Source organism: Phalacrocorax carbo, chromosome 16 (assembly GCF_963921805.1).
Source record: "Phalacrocorax carbo chromosome 16, bPhaCar2.1, whole genome shotgun sequence".
Taxonomy (NCBI): domain Eukaryota; kingdom Metazoa; phylum Chordata; class Aves; order Suliformes; family Phalacrocoracidae; genus Phalacrocorax; species Phalacrocorax carbo.
The window spans coordinates 10,928,651-10,951,303 of NC_087528.1; the positions used below are offsets into that span (position 1 = coordinate 10,928,651).

The 22,653-nt window shown below is 45.9% G+C and overlaps 2 long non-coding RNA genes across 12 annotated transcripts in view; both read left to right on the top strand.

The window, feature by feature from the left end:
- Positions 1-8,392, top strand: part of LOC135315917 (uncharacterized) — a 94,684-nt gene extending 86,292 nt beyond the window's left edge. Inside the window, exons 3-6 of one of the 3 annotated variants that reach the window (XR_010375411.1) lie at positions 3,747-3,900; positions 4,357-4,580; positions 5,388-6,330; positions 8,200-8,392. This is a non-coding gene — a long non-coding RNA (uncharacterized LOC135315917). Of the gene's footprint in view, positions 1-3,746; positions 3,901-4,356; positions 6,331-8,199 lie in introns of all 3 variants that reach the window. The other 2 variants (XR_010375410.1, XR_010375409.1) reach the window with 2 other exon arrangements.
- Positions 8,393-11,915: 3,523 nt separating this feature from the next.
- LOC135315915 (uncharacterized) overlaps positions 11,916-22,653 on the top strand; it is an 87,389-nt gene continuing 76,651 nt past the window's right edge. For 8 of the 9 annotated variants that reach the window (XR_010375401.1, XR_010375399.1, XR_010375400.1 and 5 more), the window contains exons 1-3: positions 11,916-12,770; positions 13,272-13,398; positions 19,525-19,685. This is a non-coding gene — a long non-coding RNA (uncharacterized LOC135315915). The remainder of the gene's footprint in view (positions 12,771-13,271; positions 13,399-19,524; positions 19,686-22,653) is intronic. The other variant, XR_010375407.1, reaches the window with a different exon arrangement.

The window sequence follows — 22,653 nt, forward strand, 5'->3', positions numbered from 1 at the left end:
TATTCAGAAGAAATCCCTTTAAAGCAAGTGAGATCTTGGCAGATGCTCCTGAGAAGGAAGCCTGGTGTTTGCAAAATGTACTCGCAAGTTAAAGTCTCAGTGAGAGTGGGCAGATTTAAGGCCAAACAATGGTTCGTGTCTTTTATCCTTTTATCCTTCCTGATTATTAGGCTATGTATTTTTCAGGTTAAATACTTTCCTAATACAGGTGAAAACCATGGTTTTCCCTCCTGTTTTTCTGTAGGACAATGTTCTTCACCCACTGAGCCTTTGGGGCGAAGGATAAGCTGAGTAGGCTTTGTTCCTTGCTGCTTTTTAAGAGATGACAGGCAACGACAGAAGTCCTGTCCTGGTGCCCTACAGCACCCTGGGGCAGAGATGTGCCTCAAGGTGAAACAGCAGCTTGTTTCGTGTCTAGGCAGTCAGACCTTCACAGGGCACTCTCACACCTCTCTTCCTGACCTCACCTCACTTCTCCTGCTCTGTTGAATTTGAAGTCACTCCAAAATATGTCAAGAAATTTTAACAGTCACACTGCCTCAAGTCTGGTTCACAGTAGAAGCCCTGACATCTAAGGAGGCTCCCTGGGGACAGAAAGCTGATAAAACAGCAAAGCTCACTCCTGGAAGCCGCGTAGACCCAAAGGCCTCTGCTTTTACTTGGTCTCCACTGAAGGTGATTGACTTTGAGTGAGCAATTGCTGCAGACTCTGCAACTTGATCCTGGAGTTTATGTACTGTGTAAGTAACCTTGAGATAGGGATAACTCATAACCTTTGCCTGACCCTGGCTGTGCATCTCGAGTGAACAGGAGCTCTTTGTTTGAGGTTTTTGGAGTCACGGGAGGCATATTTAGCTTGTAGTCATGAATTGACGCTAAACATATGTGCCCAGAAGGCTGCTCCTTCATTTCATCTACGAGTAAATATTGATTAATGGAAGTATAAATTTGTACACATATTGAATTGTTCTGTGGAATTGGTACCGAACCATCAATAGGTTGACGTGGTCTTTTTTAATAAAATGAAACACTTGTTCTGAGGGAAGAGGGACTTTGGATGTTGATAGGTGAGTGATGTAGTGAAGAAAACCAAGTGCAGTCCATGCTCTACGTGTTGTAAAATTGCCAACAGATGGACAATTGGTTTGGTATGTTGCAGACTTCCGAAATGCCATGCAGATGAGGAATGCTTTGGTGATGATGGGATGTGTCGTGCACGTTGTACACGGTCGGGTTGTGGCAGGGAAGCACGTTCTTTCATGGAAAGGAGTAGCATCAGTTGGGACCAACAGCAATGTTAGGAGGTTAACGAAGGACTGTACAAATTGTCTCCTTGATGATCACCCAGCTCCTGTGGGAAGAGCGTTTATGGAGTTCCTTAAACATTTGGTTTCAATCTAAATTTGATTTATTCTGGACATATGGACAAAGCATTTATGACTCAAAATTAATCTGGGATCTTGGAGGCACTTGGGGAGAGTGACCTTCTTGAGAGTAGTAGCAGTGTCTGTGACAAATTCCGTTCCAGTGACTCTTTGGCAGTCTAAGGTCCTGAGCTGCTCTTACAGAGGCACAGCTGCTGGGCTGCCTGCTTCATGGGCAGCCTTGAAAGCCCCAGAACATGCCTGGTGGTGTCCTGGGCTTGGACAAGTCCTTAGCCTATTGCTTTGGTGGGTCTTGTTCAGAGCTAAGGATGTGGTGTGCTGCTGGGTGGTAAGGACGTTCAGCCCAGGGTATACTGCTGGATGGCTTTGCTCCAAACCTAGAGCTTCTGGAAGAATGTGGGAATCCTGCCTAGGTTGTGGCAAATCTTCAGTTAAAGCCAGGCTGGTTCAGATCAACTGTTCAACTGAAACATTTTGGTCTCAACAAAGTATGTTTCTTTCTAATCTGTGTGTCTGATTCAGCATTCACACCTCCCCACTGGGCAGAAAAAGGATTTTGTCAAAAAAACCCATGACCTCACTTTTTTTGTGCCCTAGGAGAAGCTAGAGCCTTTACACCCCTGGCTTTTAAGCTTTTTTTTTGAGAGTTGCTAGATGGTGGGCACTACACAGCCTGCAGTGCTGCCACTCTAACAGCAAGCCACCCAGCAGCGAGGTGGTGGTGCTGGGGCCAGCCTGCCCTCTCCCCTCTTGGGTATGGAGTAGAGACTGTGCGTGCTGCGAGTCTGCGGGGACCCACAGGCAGCGGGGTGGAAGGAGGCAGCTCTGCAGGGCTGTGGGAGGTGAGGTTGAAAGCGCAGCTCAGCTGTATACTCCATGGGTTTTGCTTCTCCAGTAAGAGGTTTGCACAAAAAATCAACTCCTGTTCAGGCTCCTGTGGCAGACCCGTGTTCCCTGCAGCCAAGCAAGACGTGCGTAAGGGATAGGTGAGTTGTGTCCCTGCACGGCAGCGCACGCGGAGCACGTGCGTGTCTGCAGCCTGGGTCTGTGCGTGAAGGTGTTCAGGAGGGCGCAGCCTGACTTTGCGCAGTTGCACACACGTGTCCTCGTTGGACCGTCCGCACAGACCACAGAACCCCTGCCCCAAACCACCTGGCCAGGGAGAACCCAATATCGATAATCCCGATATCAATCCCAATATCAATCAGAAAATAAAACATAGAGGCTGGCTGCTTTTTCTCTGACATTTTATGTGGCAATCGGTTCAGGTCGCAGCATGCCCATCGGTTTCGGTCTCTGAGCTCTCAGACTGCAGGCCTGATGATATGCAGGTTGGGTAAAAATGGATTGCTGGGGGTTTGTCTGCAGGATTTCCACATGCTGATACTTTTAATCCTTTGCATCAGCCAACAGAATTAAAAAAAAAGGCTGAAGAAAAACAATTTACATGAGCAAATACTAGAACTCTATCCTATTATTTTAAAATGTCTCTGGGGAATACAATGTTTTCTGTAAAAGGCAGGGTGCCTGGCTTCATAAACCCTTCTAAATCACCACCTCCCTACAGCCTCCAGCAGCTGTCCTAGTTCCCCAATTCATTTTTAGCATTTGGGAATGAAAAAGAATACAAAACACACACTTTGAAACCAAAGCTCCCAGTGGATCCCGCACCATGGGGAGGGGGCAGCTCATTCTGACTCTTGAAAGTTGACGTTAGCCAGCCCCGGCAAGGAACAATAGGATCAGAGAACAGGGAGATTTATTAAATCAGCTTGAACTTGTGTTTATGTGCATTTGCTTCTGGTGGAAAACAGTGGTGACACTATTGGAAGAAAAACTAGCTTTAAAAATAATTAAATTCTATCCACGTCGGAGCTATACAGGGAGAGGGGATTAATGGGGAAAAGGGAAATGGGCATGCGAAATGCCTCCCTTCTGCCAGTGATGTTCTGCATTTCCCTCAGCAGATACTGAGTTTTGTTTGGGGAAATGAGGTTAGCCTTGTCTACAGGTGGAAGCATAATGATGAGCAAGTGTCAGGACGTTGTTTTTCAGTTTAGTATATAATAGACCTGGCTCATGTCTTCATTCTGGGTGGAAGACAGAAGAGGTGCACAAGGTGTGTGTGTGTCACCTCCTTTTCAGCAACCTTTAAAAATTAAGCCTTTAAAAACAATACATCGTGTCCACATAGCAATATGAAGTAATTTGGAAAGTGTAGGTCAATAACGAGGTTTAGCTATAGCGTTTGCCTCTAATGCTGCTTCTCTGCTGCTGCTTGTAGGAGTTCGCCTTTTCTTTTGGGGAATTGCCATTTTGTAACTCCTTGTAATTATGCTTTTACCTGTGTATTTTTTGTAGGTGTCACCCACCTGCCTACCTGCTGTCTCAGCAAGCCTTCAACTGCAACAGTTGCTGATGTTGTTGGTTCCCTTTAGTCTAATGCAAAAGTTCATCAGATTGAAGACGGAGATGATCTTGTAATGAAGAACATGACTGATCATCTAAGAAACGGGTAAGCTTGGTCTCTTTTCAGTTTTGTATTAAAAAATGAGTTCAGCCTTCGTGTAAGAGCCAGTCTCGTGTGCAGTCTGTATTCGAGTGTCTGTGCTTCTCCCTGGTTTGCTTATCATTAGCAGTATAATTAGTTTGTTGAGAGGCTTAAATATCCCCTGTGTGATCACTTGTCCGTAGTCCTTATATATGCGCTCTCATATTTAGCACCAAAAGCACAGCTTTTCACCAAGTCACTGATGTTGGAACAACACATCCTTTCGTAATGGGAAGCTCCAGTTGCTGGCTGCGAGCAATAATTGACTGCAGTGGGTCTTTGATGCTCATAAGTATTTAGTCGCTCATGCTGTGCTGCTTGAATCAATAACCTCCTTTGGTCTGTAACCTAATAGAATTGCTTAATGGATAAAATTTTGCTTGTGTTTCATCCACTTAGCGTGTTTTGCTCTTTTGCTAGATTTGCTCCATCAAGATAACTGCTGAAAATGATCACACGCTTGTCATATGCCTGTGACAATGAACATCGCTGTGTTTTCCCACGCGTACTCCAGGGCACGGGTAACTCGCGTCCTTTGGAAAGAACTGGGATGAATATATCCTCTGCATAAAATCAGAGTTGGGTGGAAATCAGCAGCTGCTGCTGAGGTGGAAGCAGGGCAGAGAAGATTGGACGCAGGAAAGGTGCTGGGTGAATCTCCACTCGTGTTATCTGTGCAGGCATGTAACCTGCCCTGCTGTCAGTCACAGGGCTTGAAGAGACAGGGCAGCCTGTCCTGTCTGGGCATGAAACCACGTTATTCTCAGTTAGCATCCAACTGGTGGAACAGAGGGAATGGCCGTGTGCTAGGTACTAAAGGGATAGGGCAGAGGGTGATGATGTAGAAAGCTGAATTTGGAGAAAAGGAGTTAAAGAACAGGGTTTAGGCTTTGGCCTAAAGGAGCCAAAGGATTCGATTCTGCTGATGCGGGCATTGGACACCTGGCTGCAAATGTGGATATTTGGGCATGAAGAGGTTAAGCTGTCTGCGCTCTTTTGTTCTGCCCTGCCTCTCCCTTCAGAAGAAGACTTGCCTATAAAGTTATTTTTAGATGCCTTGTGAGCAAGTTTTGTGGGAAGACAAGCATCCAGCAGCCCCCGGAGAGCTGCTAAGCCCACCCCTCTCAGCTTACAGCATGTAATTAGCAGATAATCATGCCAAAATCGCAGACTCCAACAGGCTAATTTTATCACATGTGCTGACATCGGTAAGCTTGTTGAAAGTAAGTTGTGGGTTGTTGGTTAAATGTGTTTCCTCACTTGTTTATGAGCTCGTGTTCCCGCGTTTGCTGTATAAAGGCGAGATCAAATGCAGATCTTGTTGTTTAGCAGCCACTGGTGTTTTGATTAGGTTAGATAACACGGATGTTTCCTAGCATTAAAACTGCATTTTATTAAGGCGTGGCCACTGCTAAGAGTATTTCCAATAACGCTATCGTGTTCTGTTGCAGGACTGGTATGGAAGGTGTTTGAGCTTTGAGTCAGCAATACATTCAAGCACGTGCTTTGAGGTGTACTTATTCAGCTAACGTGTAATTATATATTTATAAATGTTTATATATGAAAACCGGTAGGTGCCTGCTGGAATTGAGCTGTAATTTCCCATGATCTAAATGGGAATTAAGCATGTATTTTTAAGCTATGTTTATGCTGAGGAGTTTTGCTAATTTAAAGCCTTAGTAACTCCTGCAGTTTTCTTTAGCAAAGAAAAATATTATGTGTCTGATGGCTGGGCTGAACAGCCTTCAGGACCTGCATACCTCTCTTACTGATGTGATAAAATAAAGATACTTCTTAATAGAAAACACAGCCCAGAGTGATCCATCTGGGTACAATAAATCTGAGGCAGGTAGATACAATAAAAACTCTCACTATTTCCTCCTGATAATAGGAAGATTAAGTTGGCCAAGGTTACAGGGTCAAAAATAGGCTCAGTAACAGGAATCTTTGGGAAAGATGACCTGAAGAATGTAAGAAATGAGTCTGGCATCGTGCTGCCTGATTTCCTGCCCAGGGGCTTGGGAGAGGTACTGGCCTGCAGCAGGCAAAGGTGGCCTGGGCTGTCCCAGAGGTCAGCCAGGGAAGGGGAGCCTTCGAGTGTCCTTGATTCACAGAACTGCCTTTTGTAGGGTGGATTTCCCCACTTGAGGACATTTTAAGCTGTTGTGGACAGCTGAAGGTTTGGGAACAATTCTGTGTTGGCCAGAGGAAAGGCTGGGGGGACCTATGAGGTCTCTTCCATTTACGTGTCTCTCTGGTTTTGCATCAGGACTCTTAATGAATAGCATCATCCACCAAAATGCTTCTCAGTTCCTGCCAGAGCCTCTTCCCTGCGACATTTTGGATCTGGCGTTGTAGAAGCAGATGTCAGGCATGGGATTCATCTTACCTCAGGTGACCATTTAGTGTTTTATAGGAGAGAATAGACCTTTGTAACCTGTTTTCATTTTCTGAACGCTTACCGTGACAAAAAGTGTCTGTAGCTGAATTGGACAGACCTCGAGGATCTGCTGCAATATTTGTTCAAATCCATATGGCTCTTGGCTGTAAGGTCTTGCATATAGTCTCACCTGTGAGTTTGGATCTTTGTGGAAGTATCTTGTGCTTTTGGGCTAAATCAGAAAAGCAGTGGGGGAAGTAATAGTTCAAGCTGAAGCAATAAAACCGCGGAGTGACCCTTTGCTGATAGGCCAGCAAATAAATATTTGTCTAGGTAATAAACTTGGTTCCTTTTTTCCCTGATCATAATGGAGGCGGCATGCATAGAGGAAATATCCCTTGTGAAAGCGAGCCAGAATCACTGGGCTCCAGGCATAGTCGAGTACTCTGTCTGCCTGTCATATGGCAAATTAATTCAATGGCAGAATATGGCACCATTGCCTCAAGCGGGCAAGTGCCATTCTGCAGGAAGCATAGTTCATCCTAATAGCTGGCTCGTGAGCAGTGTATCAGAGCAGCAATGAAGTAACATATCGCATGCAGGAGATGTGGCAGTAGCTCCAGCAATGAGATTGCAAGTCTAGTTCCATCACAAGTCCTTGTTTTCCCACCCATCCATCTAAAGTTCACACAGAAGCAGTCATTGGCTACTGCAGTCGTTCAGGTTCAGGCAGTCCGGATTCGTGGGCCTCGTCTACATCTCCTTCAGCACCCATTTTTGTGGTCTAAAAGCTGTTTGTGGCTCTTTAGAGAGAGAAAGTCCTGTTAGTGGAAGCATCGCTGTCCCTTATTTTGGGCAGACACCGATCGGATGTGGGGCAGGTACCGGGGAGGATGTCTGGCATGGCACAACATTGGGGTGTGAAGTCACTTGATACTTGTTTGAACATCTAGATTATTTTTGGCAGTTGCTTGTCAAAAACTTGATTTGCTCTGTGGGAGAGGAAGGAGGGAGGTGGGAGGAGGAAAATCCCCCAACACTCTCATGGGATGTGTTTGGGTTAATTTCCAGAGCCATTTGGGATGCGTTCAGGTTCATTTCCGCTGCTGTCACAGTAAGGATGGCTGTTTCGGTTGTGATCCAGCTCCCAGGGGAACTGCAGCTTCCTTCGGCCGTGACCCTGTGCTGTCACAGCCGCATCACGCGCCCGGCGCTCTGCAAGACGCTGAGCGCGGGTGCCGTGGTGGTCTAGACTCCAGGACGTGCTCGGGCAGGACCTGCTCGGCTCGTGGGGTGCAATGAAGCCTTCACTGCCATCCTTGGAAGCTGAACTCTTCCAGTGAAACATTTCACTAGAGAAAATGGTGAGTTCTGATAAAAACAAGATTCATTGGAGTGTTTCCTATCAGATCTGTTTATTACCCAGCCCTCTCAAGAATCACCAATTATTAAAAATGAAATACATTCACCCTTTTGACTCTGCTTCCAAGTCAGATCTGAAGACAGACAGAAAAGCTACTGTTGTTAGTTCAGATCTTGCCAAAAACCTCATGAGAACCAGCTACTGAGATTTCTGTGTTCAAGCACTGACAGATGGAAATGGTATCTGGTGCTTTAGTGTTCTTTAATTGAGCACTCAAAGGCATGACAAGGTCCAATGGCTGGAAACTGAACCCAGAAAAATTCAAATTGGAAATAAGGTATAAATTTTTAACAGTGAGAGTAATTAACCTCTGGAACAGTTTACCGGGTATGTGGTAGATTCTCCATGGTTTGATCTCTTCAAATCAAGAATGTCTGTCTTCCTCAGAAATAATCTGTAGCTCAAACAGCAGTGAAGGGGCTTGATACAGACTTTTTTTTTTTTTTTTTTTTAATTGCAGTTGCCTGACCTGGATGATGCAGGAGGTCAGTTTACCATATCTGAAGAGATAAGAATCGGTGAATCTGAACCCAAATACGATCCCTTAGTTTCAAGCCCTGCATTTAAACTTAATCTGGACCTAAATTTCCCCCTTCATTCCATCTGCTTGGAGAAATAGAATGGATTTTCTAAGGTAATAATTTGGAGGGTTTAATGCAGTCTTTTCTTCTCAGCCTAGGAAGGTCCATGGGATTTTGCCTGAGACACTGAAGAGCTTGAACGTTCACTTTGGGCTGTACCAAATGGCTATTTCTCAGCCCAGATCCCAGGTGGTTGTTAGTCCCAGTTTTATGTGGTTATCTAGAGCCGGTCCTGTGGTCAGAGGTGTTGCTGAGCAGTTGCACCTTTGGGAGCCAGGTATTCACTCCCCATTTCCTTGTGGTTCCAGGAACACCTTGCTCCCCTGCTTGTAATTATGGAGATTTTGCTCATCTTTGGAGTTAAATTTCTCTCTGTGCCATGCAGCCCTTATGCTCTCCGGAGTTAATTAGCGATGCGCAAAAGCTGATTCATGAAGTGCATCATTAAGAATGGCGCACAGGTTAGAAAAAAGTAAGGCCAGCAATGTTTCAGGTACCTCCTTTTTGCTGAGGTTACACATGCTATTTCCCCACTTTCACTTTTTAATGGCACATTGTAACGACCGGTGTCTCAGCCACAGGGATTGGATGCTGTTGCCAAGAAAAACTGGCAAGACAGAAGGTGGAAGAGGTCCATTAATTGGCTCCAAGTACCAATTTCTCTAGAGGGGCTTTTCTTAACAGAGAAAAACTGTTCGGCACTGCAGGGGCAAAGCATACCTGTAGAGCAAATGGCTTCTCTGAGTCTGAAGACATCTACAGACCGTGGTAATAATGCAGCAGAAATGTCAGAGCTTGATTTTAAGGGACACCTGAGAATGCAAAGGAATTGCTCTTTATTAAAAAGCCCAGACCAGAGTGTCTCTTGGTGCATATCGAATACAGATTCCTTCACAAGGATCCTAGGGAGGAGGGAGGCTGGAGGCTGGATGCTGGTGGAGAAGAGGAGGAGGCAGGGAGGGAATTTAACCCTTAAGAGCCTTCCCTTGAAAACCTTGCTTTGCAATGAAGTCGTTGCCACAAGAACATCTCCTCACCCATGAATGAGTTACTTGCTGTGTCTGTAGAGAGCAGCTGGCATACTTCCGTGGAGGAGCTGTTTGTCTGTCTCCCGTTTCACTGTGTTAAAGCAGATGATCCTGTGTGTGCTGGGTTGGAAGGAGAACGCACAGGAAAGATTTTGCATGACCTCTGTAGGCTCAGCTATACAAACCTGAGCGGCCTGATGACTGTTTTGTTGTGTATCTGCTTATTGCAGTGCTCAGAAGTACCCGTAGCTTTGGGGGAGCATCTGACACAAGATTAACATAGCATTTGGGTTTGTTTCACTAGGACTGTGGGTCGTCTTTTTTTTTTTTTATTTAACCATTGTTGAACAAGTCTTTAGGATTGGTTAAGGCAGTGTCTTCTGTGCTATGAGCAAGCCAGAAGAGACCCTAGAGCAGCAATAGTGGGACAACCTGCCCCACAAAGTTTTTTCCTGACCTCACTAGCTGGGAGCTGGCTGCGACTCCACGTGTGGTGCTGGAGGACACTTACTGAATACAGACATGCACTTCTGTGTTTTGTGTTGGGCCTTTGGACCTTCTGCGTCTCTCCAGGACTGTCTACTGACTCCTGGCATTCGTAAGTGCCTTTATTCTCAAAGAGGTCTTTGCTGCTTCCCTGTGACCCAACATACTCAATATTGAGACCCCATCGTCATCGTGTACTTTGGTATTTTGGGTAAGGGAAACCTGGCAGAGGTGGTGGTTGGGACGCTTTGGAGCCTTCGCATGCTGCCTGCTGTGAAGTGTTTGCTGTCTGGAGTGATTGTCTTGGGAATGGTTCTGCCGGCTCTATATGCTGTTGTTCTGAAGCCTTGGACTAGCTCTACGGCACTTGTTCTTGGTCCTCTGTTTTTCTGGAGATGGACAAACATAGCACAGCACAATGTGGATGCAATGACTTGTGTGTTATAATCTAGAGCTTGTGCAGACATAGGTCAAAGGTTTGCTGGAAAGAGCTGGAGGCAGCAATGGTGTTTTTTAACTCTAGAAGATTCCTAGCAGTCTTTGGTTGGGCGAAACCCTACCCCAGTGTCCTGCTGGTAGCAATACAGAGGCACCCAGCGGGTGCCACAGCCACCACAAGTGGTCTGTCTGGAAGAGCATCCTGTGATGGCTCATTCCTCCGTCAGTTCTACCTCTGCTTACGGTCCTGTCGCCGCCTCCATGCTGCTGCAGCCCAGGAGAGCTGCGGAAACACATGGTCTTCAACCCCACCTGGGGCAACTCGCCACTCCTTTTGTGTTTTTAGATAATGTCTGTGCCACAGACAGGGGTGACTCCAGCATGGGAGAGGACTGCTGGGGCTACCTGATCCAGCAACAGCAAACCTGAGCGTGCCAGCAGAAGGTTTCGCTTTGGTTGCCTGTTGCAGCGTGTTTGCAGCTTGCTGATCTGAGTCTTTGACCTTCTGCACGCAAAAGACAAAACCTTCATTTCCTCTTTTGTCCACAGTATCTTTATTTTAACTTCAGTCCATGCATGATATCCCATGTCAATTTTGTGGAATTCCTTGCTGCTGACTTACATTCATTGCCTTGTCTTCCGTGGGAAGAATTTCACATGCATTTATTACTTTACGATTTGGCTTTCACTTGCCCTCCAAGCCAGAAGAGCTTTTAACCAGCACAGCCTTCTTTCTTTTCTGTGGGATTGTGGTTCCTCTGTATAGGCAGTAAAATGGGCTTGAACAGTTCCCAATTATCATTCACAGATTCTTGCTCAAATTCTTTCTCCCAATTGTTTTGCTTTGTAATTATTTTCAGCTTTGTTAAGCTGGCATTTTAAATCATCAAGTAGATACATTACTCGTTTGGACTTTATTCTATTTGCACATAACAAATGTAATCAAATCAGTCTCTTGTACCTAAGCTGCTACTATATTTTTACATTCTGTCATCAGTTCCCCTTGATCTGTAAAAATGAGGCCTAATATAGAATTTCTTCTATGTTAGATGCAATTGTTTTTGTGTCTGGATATTTTCAAGTATAATTTTAGGAATTCTGAGCACATTTTTAGTACTTGGAGCACAAGGCTCCAACATATGGCTTTCAAAAATGAAATCCCCATAGAAATGCAGCTCTCTTTCTTGAGTGATATAATTATGTTTACAATAGATCAGTGCTACATGAAAATGATAGCATTGTTAGGAATATTGTACAGAATTTTGAAGAGTTCAATAAATATTTCTGTTTCTTATGGCGAAAAGGGAGATGGTGTGATCATGCCCTTTAACAATAAAACACCTCTTATATTGAAAGAATATTATATAGCAGCTCTTAATTAGAGATAATAAATACGAGCAAGTTACAGCTATGTGGAAGAAGTTTAGTTCTGTGCCATTATTTTTTAAGGGATAAATAAGGTGGCTCACATAACCACAGATTTTTCTGCCTGACATTAATCCTAGACAAAATAATGGAATTGCTGATAGGGCATGTAATTAGTAAAGAATTAAGGGGATTAATGTAAGTAGTGTCAATCAACACGGGCTTATAGAATATGGTTCTTGTAATCTTCCTGAAAAAAAAAATCTAATTAGACAAGTTGTGTTGATAACTGTAAGAGTACTGATGTGATAAACTTCTGGAAAGGCCTGAGGATCCTGCTCTGGTCTCATGGCTGACCCTGCTTGGAGGAGCAGGCTGGACTTGGTGACCTCCCGAGGCCTCTTCCAACCTGAATCACCCTGTGGTCCTGTGAAAGTATTGCCTAGGCTGTGAGCAACTTCGTATACAGGACTGGAATGATAGAAGACCAATTAGTCACCTCTGAAATGGCTAAGAAACTGCTGTAGTCTCCAGTTTTAAATGGGAATTTGTCAGTGAGTAGACATGCTTCTAATGGAGTCCTGGAGTTATCACGGCTCTGTCTTTGAGATGAGGTCAAACTTTGAAGAAGGGATAACTAAATAAAAGACAGATCACCAGTGCAGAATGGTTGAGATCCCATTAGTAACCCGGATGAAAACAAGCAACGTGTTTTAGTAGGACCCATGTAGAGCTGGGCCGTATCCTGGGAACCGATGACTCTGAAGATGATGTGTGAAGCTGTGGGGGCCGTCAGCCAAGTGGCAAAGAAGGGAAATGTCATCTTTGGGTGTATAAGACCAGGAGGAAGGTGCTCCTCCTGCAGTTTCCAGTTGTGACTTCGGTAGTTTGAGGAAGGTGTTGATAAATTGGTGAGAATTGCGGAAAAGGTTTTAAGAAATGTTAAATGACTGGAAAGCACATCTACCCACTGGAGACTGAAGGAGACAGTTTGCATGGTCTAACAAAGAGGCAGGTAGCGGGGAGACTTGAACACCCTGGTGGAGAGAAACAGAAACACAATAAAAAGGCTGAATTCAGTCCAGCAAACAAACATGCAATAACAACCAGTAGAGAGATGCTGAAGAAGGTAGGTGAACTCAGACTAGACATAAAACACATTTTCAGCAGTGAGAGCAATTAAAAATGACAGCGCACCAAGAAACACGAAGCGTTCTGTTTCATTGGAAATTTTTACATGTTTTCCTTTTCCTAAAATATCTGCTCTAGTTTTAGAAGGAATCAGTTCTGGGAAGTCTTGTGGCTTGGGTTGTCCAGGGGGTCAGAAGTGAAAATCACAGTGGTCCTGTCTGGTTTTGTCATCGATGAATGCAACAGCCCCAGCACTATGCACGCTACCGCCTCAGCTGCCTGTGTGTCGTAGTGTAACACAAGAGGTGGTTTTACAAAAATAAGCTGATCTAGAAGTGAATTAGGAGCTTCATTTGTTTCTTAGCAGCTTAGATGAGGATTTCCAGAAGAACCACTGAACCTGGGGACTTAATTTTCTGAAAACCTTGTTATTTTTAAAGCATTCCAGATACAGATTCATTCACTTATCTTTGTATTGGTTCTTTTTCCTGCCCAGAGAGAAGCAGCGCATCCACACAGACGAGTGGCTCAACAGGCTCCTCACGCTGCTGCATCTCTGGGGAGCCCCTTTTAGGGGGTGTCTCTGGACCATTTGTGCCGCCACTTAACTTGGCTTAGAAACGTACGGAGGTAAATCAACACAAATCCTGCCAGTGTGGACACTTTAAAAACAAGTTACATGTCTCAAAGCACTTCAGGCTTTATCCTTCTGTGATCTAGCCCGTTGCTGCAGCGTGCTGGGAGCCCCAGGGACCCCCGCAGCAAACCCACCAGGGCAGTTAACGTCAGTCTGTGCGATGCAGATATGTCCCCTGTCAGCCCATGCTGTCACTGGGAGGAACTGGTGCTTTTCACTGACTAAGGAGTCACCTGAGTCTAGATGCCGTGTTCAGAAGGTATAGTTGGGAGGGATGAACCCCTCCTGAGATATGCTCCCGCAGTTTGCTGAGCCACCGTGTCCCCACTGGTGAGCTGATGACCCAGCGGACTGGCACTCCTTTTCCCTTTCCACCCCATGTGGCTGTTAATTCAAGTTGTCGTTTGGTTCTGAAAGTCCCGGCATGTTTTTAGACTCCTGAATATTTTCAAGAATTCACCTAGACACTTGGAAACAGTAGGGAGAAAGAACAGGAGCATGTGGATGAAAGTAATTAATGGGTCATGGTTATTCCCAGATCCTTCTCTTAAATATAATTAGCTTATTACAATACATCCATGTTACAGAACTTCTATAAACAAGCGTTAACATCTGTCTACTCAGACTCTTTAAAGTCCAGATCTTGGAGAGAAAAAAAGATGGAGAAAAATAGCAATTAGAGTTAAATGGAAAAATGGAGAGTTAATGTGTAGTGAGCAAAACTCCTTCTAGTGGAAAACGTTTTTTATGTTAACTTTTGTAAGAAAACAGTTTTCTGTACTTGTCAGGCTTGACAGTTAAAGTTACTGGTGTTAAAAAACAGAGTACTGAAAAATGTTCCCTTCAGTGTAAAAGATTTATTCAATGAGAGTTTGCTTGAGAAGTTATTTTGGCTAACGGTGCTGGCTTTTGCCTAATGCTTGGAACAAAGGTCCTTGCTGTATTACCAGGATGGGGACAGCCCCAAATTCATGATTTCCCAATTAAGATGACTTGACCTATTTTCTCATATTGTTGACCTATTGTTGACCCCTTTTTTAAAAGAATGCCACCCTTCAAATGTCTCCCCCCCTCCACTTCTGGAAAAACACATAAAGCAAGTGCTGATCTTGGTTCTGCCTGGAGTAAAGCTTGGTACGTGCTGGGATGCTCAGAGACAGAATTTGAGAGTTAATCTGCACTGAAAGCTGGCTGAAAAGTGTGTAGAACTGTTTCTACCTATAACATGCTATTTAGCAAGGTAGTTACGGAGTGAAATTTCTCATGTCATATTTGTATGGACAAAGGCGGCTGCCCAGGAGGGGAGCTGGCTTTCCCTTTCCTGCAGTGGAGGTGGTGGTTTGTAAAGGACTTGAGTTACAGCAGGGGCATGGCTGGGTGCTCTGGGGCTCTTTGCTGGCTGAACTGGCTGCCTGGTAACATACTGGGGACGGAAGGGATTTTCACAGCTGCCCGCCTAACCTGCAGACTCAAAGCGGCTTGAACAGACAACCAATTTGCTCCTTACTCATCTCAGAACTCTTAAGGAATTGACCCTGTTTTTTTAAGCCTGATCCAAATTGAGTAGAAGTTGGGAGCAGTTTCCCTCTTAACACCATGGGGTTTGTCTCTTGAAGCATTTGCTGGATTTTCATCTCCTTATGACAGTGATAAAGTAGAATCACTTCGCTCTCTGGTTTCCTGTAATTAGGCAGCGGGGCCATATGTGTGCGTTTTGTTCTGGCTGTGGCCCATGTTCTTCTAAAGCAAAGGTTCGCGAATGGCCTCTTGAAATCTGTCTGCCCATCACCCCCTTTTCCACCCTCCTGATTTAGTGCTACTTTTTATAATCTGGACCTCTCAAAATTTCTGAATTCTACCAATCAAAAATCCTTGTAAATACAGAGTTAGTGTAGATTGGCAGAGCTCCACTGGCCTCCACGAAAATCTGGTTGGCACCATTTGGGACTCTAACCTGGTGCTTAGAATAAATCCATCAAGACTTACCCCAGAGAGGCAGAGATTAAAGTCAGTAGTGTTAAAGCTCTAGTTTGGAGCTCACCCATGCCAGAAATTATATTTTTCATGAGCTACCGTTAAGCAAGATTTTATCGCATGTCTTTGTCAGAAAAACGTCCTGAGGCCTTCCGTGCTCCTTAAGCAAACATAGGTACAGGTGCTGTATTTAATACACAATTTTGGAATTGCTGCTCCCTCTAGTCCTCCCATTTGTCTCACCCTGTTCAGATTCTGGACAGCCCAGGAACTGAGCATCTTGTTCCAGTTACTGGTTGGCTGGTGGCCAAGCGTCCCAGAGGCACCTCCCTTCCACGGGCTTGTCCTCTCTGCTCCACGTGCAGGTAGAGGATGCTGCCAGACCCTGGATGCTCTCTTATCCAGGTGCTTTGCTCTTTTCCCACCTGTGCTCCGACTCTTGCTGTGTCCTCCAGCTGCCAGGGTGATCGCACAGACGCGGTTACAGATTGCTCTTTGGGAAAGGGTGCAAGCAGAGAACAGATCGTGGAGTGGTCCCTGTAGACATCTGCACATGCAACGTGTGCTTGGTTTAAACGTTTCCCAGTGGTGACTTACCTTCGGTAAATCAAACCCTGTATGACACCCCTGTGACCCCAGTGATGCGGGGGCTGAGGGGAAGCAATATCTGGAAGCTTTTGGAAGTGTAGAGTTTTAGCATGGCTGTTCTCTTCTGTAGTGAAAGGTTTGCAAAGCGGAGTTAGAGCCTCCCACCCTCCTCCAGCTACACCTCTTTGGGGACACGTAATGGTGTTGCTCAGATGGATTCTGGGATCAGCACCAGTGTGGCAGCCGATTAGACCTCAGGAAGAATGTTGATTATGTCTCCCCCCTTCACATCTGTCCAAGAGAGGCTTTGGTAATGTTACAACTAAGTGAGATTTCCCTGACCTGGGAGATGGATGTGTTTTTCCTGGAGAAAGTTCCGCATTCCTCAAGTTGTGAGTTCTGAGGAGCCACGTTTACCAGTGTGAGGGGCTGGGGAGGGCAGGGAGGTGGCAGGATCCACGTGGATAAGGTCATTAAATTGCTACTTTGGCAGATACTTCTTGAAGAGTGGTGGAAGATTATCAGACGGACAGAGGATTTGAGCAAAAATGTTCACAATGTGGTTCCCAGAATGATTCCTAAATCCAGCTTTAGGTCCTGTATTAGAAGAAGCCTCATTTCTACTGGCACTGAAAAACTGCATCTTTGAATTGCAAGTGCTTCTGGTGCAGAGTGCCTGAATGCCCAGAGATAGAGTCAGAGCCTAACTTTGTGCTCCTGTAGTTCAAAACTAGGCACCAGATGATCATTTTCCGCAAACTACTTTGCTCGTGGATGTTTTCACTGGGATGAAGGCTTTGTAGCAAGACTGATTTCAAGTTACCCTCCTACTCCTCCGTGCCAGTTGCCCTTAGGACAAATAAAACAAACCCCAAAATGAACGAACTTCCTTGCCCACACCCAGCTTTCTGTTTAGTTCAGTTTAGGAGTGTGGGTTTTGATGGACTGACTGTGCCTGAGCGGGTGCAGAGCCATCTGCCGTGTGTTCAGTTTCCACGTGCTGCCTCTTCAGCCAGACTTCAGATGGCCATTCTGGCAGGAGGAGGCCAGGTTCTCAGTTACATGGTAGTAACAAATGGATTTTTAAATGGAAGTAAATTATATTGTTATCTATTTGGAAACAGCACTGCAGTGCCCTGTGTGGAAAGGGAAAAGGTGCACAATGTATTTCTTTATTATTATAACCCATCATCTTCTGCTGAAAGTAGAGGTGGCCTTCGAAAGAGTCCAAACTGCAGGGAATTTAGCGTTTTTTTATTTTCCCCCCAGAAGTATGTTTGCTTTTAATGACATTTTCATCTATAAAAGCTAAAAATAACACGACTCATTAAGTTCAAAGCACTCTGGGACACAGTTTGCACTTTCTGGCTGAAAAGTTGAAATTTCCCCCGGAGAGGATCACATTTTCTGTTGGGTTTAGTGTTTTGTCTGCCTGCCTGCCGCAGTTTTGCGTGGCTGTAGAAAATGCGGGGGAGCTGTGAAGCACCATTCACAAGCCTGGGGCCTTGGAGGAGCTGAAATCTCATTCCTGAATGGAGAGTTGTTGTCTCCTCTGTTTGCCAGGAGGGCAGTGAATGGTGCCATGCAGCTGATACGAGTGTTAACGCCAGTCATGCCGGCCTGCACCTGGGCTTCTCAAACCTCTGGTTTCATGAGAAGGTGTTTGTACCCACGGTTTGTATAGCAAAAGTCACCGAGAAACCCCCCTCCTATTATTTTGCTTTGGGAAGGAAGGGAATGGCGAAAAACACAACCCTATCAAACTTCTGTGGCGCTTCGCCGTACGATGCTGCCATTTGGTCCTCAATACAGGCAAGAGGTGTCATTTCCTCTCTGGATGATCTCATCTAGATTGTTCCTAGAATTATATCTGAAGAGGAAAAGAGATACAGTGCAGCCCAGCATGTTACGGTTTAGTGAATGGTGTTACTTAATAAATGGTGTCAGATGTGCGTGGTGCAGAGAAGTCAGGATGTGAGTGCGAAGCTGGTCTGGACACAGCCCAAGAGTGGCGTGGAGGACAGGATGCTCGAGCGCTGGGTGGGAGGCCGAGCAGAAAACTGGAAACTTGGAGAAAAGATGATTAATGGAGCCTATGGGGTTCCTACTGAGAACAGTCAAGGCTGAGCTGATGGCCTGCAGAAGGGGCCGGCATTGCAGAACACGAGGCTGGAGGGGGCTCCGGTAGGCGCGGAGAGGGGAAGAGGTGAGTTGTTGTGTTCACAGCAGATGGGGAGGTCAATAGCAAGGAAAGCACTGAACCACACTGACCTGCTGCCACCTCCTGTCTCCGGAAGGGCTGAAAGCTTAGAAAAAGCAGTGACATCTGAGAACGGGAAAGCTTGAGCAGTGCTGGTAATAAATCCTGCTGTGGCATCACTTGTGTAATGCTTCCAGGCACGGGGAGAGACCCATTGTGCTTCACACTGTACGTGCAGGTAGTGAGAGACATCATCTGTCCTGGAACACTCACAGGGTAAATAAACCTTACATCCTTAAATGCTCTGTAAGTGTGTTGGAGTGGCTGTAGCCAGGTCAGCACGTGTTACACTTGGGATCCAAGCTTAGCTGGTACAAGGCAGCTCTAGTCTGGGAGCTGATGTGTTTTGTGCTGAGGCGTGACCGTGGTGCTGTGCTCAGGCTCGTATGCCTGTAGAAGCACGGATACACTTCTTTCAGATTATCTTCAGTTTAAATCCCCACCTTAGTTTCTGCCCAAAGCTTTGTTGCATACACCTGTGTTCAGGCTGAACCAGATCAGATTCTCTCTCATTTACTGAGCTGCGTTTGGGTTGCACCCATTTTGTAGTTGCTTACTGATTGTTTCAAGACAGTCTCGGATGCCGTTCGGTGCCGGTTACCTGTCTTCTGGGGAGCAGTAAAAGGAGCTGTGGTATTATACACAGGTGGAATCTTAGCCCTTCCATTCTTACTGCAACAATTGGATGTGTTTTTAGAGTTATAAGATATATTTTAAGTAATTTAAAGTCAAATAATAATCATAGCGGGGTGATTTTTCTCTCCAGTATTTTCTCCATTTTCAGTGATGAGTTCCTGCCCTGACACGAAGGAGGGTTTTTCTCAGTGCTGCTCCAGAGCAGTGAGTTTTTTTACATGCTGATCTGTTTTAGGCTGCACATAGTGACTAGACAGGGAAAAATATAAAAATCAGCAGCAGGAGTGATTTGTGAGGGGCATCTGCCACATAACAGTTAGCTGCTGATAGCATTGTATGACATCTTTGCCTGCAAAATTAGGCACTTGTTTGCCTCGGGAGCCCCACGGCCCTTTCCTGATTTTCTGAAAGATTGTGTATGGGCTTGGTGTGTTTTTGCAGCTGATCCATCTGAAATCCCATCAGGTTAAAGGAAAAGAAAAGCCACGCTTGTTGGATTATGGTTTCCAGATCCTCCAACTTCTGGAGCGGGCAGGGAGGGGAATGGAGAGAGAATCACGACTTGAGCGATTCATCTTGTTGTAGCTCGGACAACCCCCGTCCCAGGCTGACAGTGATTTATGAACAAGGCTTTAATACTTTTCTACTCTGTCTCGTGCAGGAGCAAAGTTAGATCTGCCCCAGTGTAAACTGGCATCATTCCATGTGAGCTGATGGTCTGTCAGCCTTTCTGAGGGCAACGCGTTGCCTCTGATCGTCGCTGGGAGAGAGGAGTGATGATGCTGGTCCTCGTCCTTCCTGTGCTGGGATCTGTATTTTGAGGTACGCAGCAAGATCCGGAGCTGGTCTCGCCACTGACTGACTGCCTGTGAGCAAGAGGCTGACCTGAAGTCAGTGAGGTTCCTCTTGTGAGTTCATGGTTCAACTGTGGAGAAAAACACAGCGAGCCGTACAAAGCCACGCTGTTCCCGGTGACACGGGGTCCTTCCCTGCCCGCTCCGCCCGGCGTCGAATGACTTCCGCAGCCTTTTGCCAGATGGCGGGAGCTGAGGAAGGAAACCCCCTTTCGGATTGCTTCCTCCCCACCCGCACAGGCGCTTTTGCCGCTGCTCAACTCCGCTCAACACTTGCCGTACGTTTGGCCCATAATTCACGTTATCTTGAGCCAACGGGCAGGTGGTAAGCCAGGCACGAGGCCCTAGAAGCTTGGGGGGCGGTGTTGGTACTCGTCAGTGGCATAGAGCAGAGCTGCCAGAGCCCCCGGAAACACCACGTGGATGTTGGGCAACCAGCTTTCTGCTGCCAGGGAAAGGGTTGATTAGGTAAGTCAGGCCTCCTTTACATGTAATTTGCATGTGTGCAGTCATTCAGGAGGGTTTTTTTTAAAGGGAAAAAAGACTCAAATCTCCTTTTTCACCCCATTCAGAGTGGGTTTTGTTCATTTGTTCAGTTTGGAAGTAGGTGGACAAGAATATGTTCATGGTGCTGTGGGTTGAAGATTAGATGTGAGACTGAAGACTAGAGCTGGGTCTTAATTCTTCATCAACCTCTAAATTCAGGTACCATTAGAGCTTTTTCCAGTTCAGACCATCACAGCTGCTGGTGGGACAGTGGGCTAATTTCACCTTTCAACCATTTCGAAATCCAAGATTGCTGAAGTTTCCTGCTAAAAAGCAAACAGCCTCTTTACCTCTAATCTCCTCTGTTCCCTGAAGCTGCCCTTGCCTCCATCTTTCATCCAAGTCCAGACAGAGGCTTCCACAAGGTCTCAAGCAGCCTTGTGAACATTTCCCCAGATGAAATTCATTTCCGCTTGCCTCTGCCCTTCTCCAATCCAACTAGGAGCTGAGGTTTTAAAATACCTTGAGCAAAGGCTATTCTTGTGGTTTTGTACAGAATATTTCTTGAGGGCCCGACTTTGGGGGATTTTCAGTCTTGTTTTCCAGATCTTGCAGCTTTAGACAAGTTACCAGAATGTAGATGCTGAACTGAATTAATGAACTTCTTGAGGATTTCCTGTCACTAGTAACATATTTGGGCATCAAACTTGGGACTTCTGGGGTTTTTTGTGGGTCAGAAAACCCCTGTCTCAGCTCTAGTCCAGGGCAATGTCCTGCTGAAGCCAGAGGACAGATGTCATTCAGAGGTGAAGTTAAGTCAGTCCTGGGCACATTCAAAAGTCCTAAGCACAGCTAAGCCTGTTGTGACTTTCCTGCCGAAACTTTTCTTTGCTTTGGGAAAAGAAGAAAAAAAAGGGGGGGGGGAAATTTCTAACGAAATACCAGTTTCTGTGGAGTGTATCTGCTGATTTCTAAAGGCATCCATGCTTTATCGGTAACTCGGAGCCAGAACATCATGGCTGGACAAAACTATTTACATTTGAAAGCTTTTCAGTTGAAAATGTGTATGTTTTGGAATTGAAAATCTGTTTTTTAATGGCTTTTATTTTTATAGGAACACTGGAAAATTTCTGCTTTGGGGAAGGACTGTTCTGACTAGTAAGCTTTTTATTCTCAGCAGCCAAGTACCGTTCTCTCAAACAGACATTTCTACATTTTTTCCCTCGTATCTTTTGCTGCTCAGACCATTTCCCTTGTCTTGCTTAACTCTACTTGAAAAGCAATATGAGAAATGGGGCTTTGTTACAGGCTCTGTCACCTGTCTTGCTGTTTCAGGCCAGCTAAACAACCATCCTGGATAACACTCTGGACTGACTGCAGCCACAAAAATGCAAGTTTTGCAGTGGAAGCTATTTGAAAGGTTATTTTCAGGCCTGGGATATATACCAGCACTTTATCCACCTGAGCCTAGCCTCAGCTGAATGACAAGGTGCTACGGGCAGGGCAAGCCCAGATGATTTTAATCTAAATGGGCATGATGAATGCAGATGCCAAAAGCTGAGTGGATTTAATCGTTTGACAACTGCAATGATTAACCTTAAATATTTTGTGTTCAGTCCCAGGGTGGAATTTCTGCATAGAAATAAGGCCATCAGCCATGGGCATGTATTTGCTGGCAGCCGTGGCTGTGATGTAGGCAGCCAGTTAGGAAGTTCTGGTTATATGTAAAGCTGTAAGTAATGACAGATGATGAGTTGTTAAATAACTGTGTAACTTGTCAGGTGCGGGAAGGTGCTTCCAGCCTGAAGTGTGGCTTTCCCTTCCCTGGAGAGCTGCAGTGGGCTGGGGACATGTGCTGCTCCTCAGAAATCAGTGCAGCAGTGATTTTCTGCTGCAAAGTGCTGCTGCATTTGCGCTCTCTGCAGGCTGGGGGTTGTTCCCTGCTGCTCTCGGCTCCTTTCCCTTTCGAGCTGCTGCTTACAAGGCCTGTGTTGGCAGAAACTTGGGCTGGCCTGAAAGGAGGGCTGAAGGGGAGATGGCAGAGCCAGACTGCAGACCTGGGGGGGGGGGGTATTTGCATCCTGGATCTTGCCTGTTGTGCTTCTTGCGCACGAGTTTAGCTTCCAACCTAGATCCACGTCGGAGCAGGGAGTGAAACTGAATTTCCAGGTGACTTCAGTAGCCTCACACAATCTCATCTCCCAGCCTGACCTGAGCAAAGCGGCAGGTTTCTGGTTGCACTGGAAGGTGGGGCTGGATCAGGCCCATCCTCCCCTGAATGGCTTTGGAGCGTGAGCACCTGGAGGGCAGGGAGATACTGTCCCTCCTGGCTCCCCTCCATTTCGTCACCAGTTGCCTGTCTGTGGAGAGTGGAGAGCCAGCTGTCTCTGCAGGAGGGCTCGGTTTAGTTAGACTGGTCTGCATGGAAAAGGGCTTGGTCAAAGGAACTT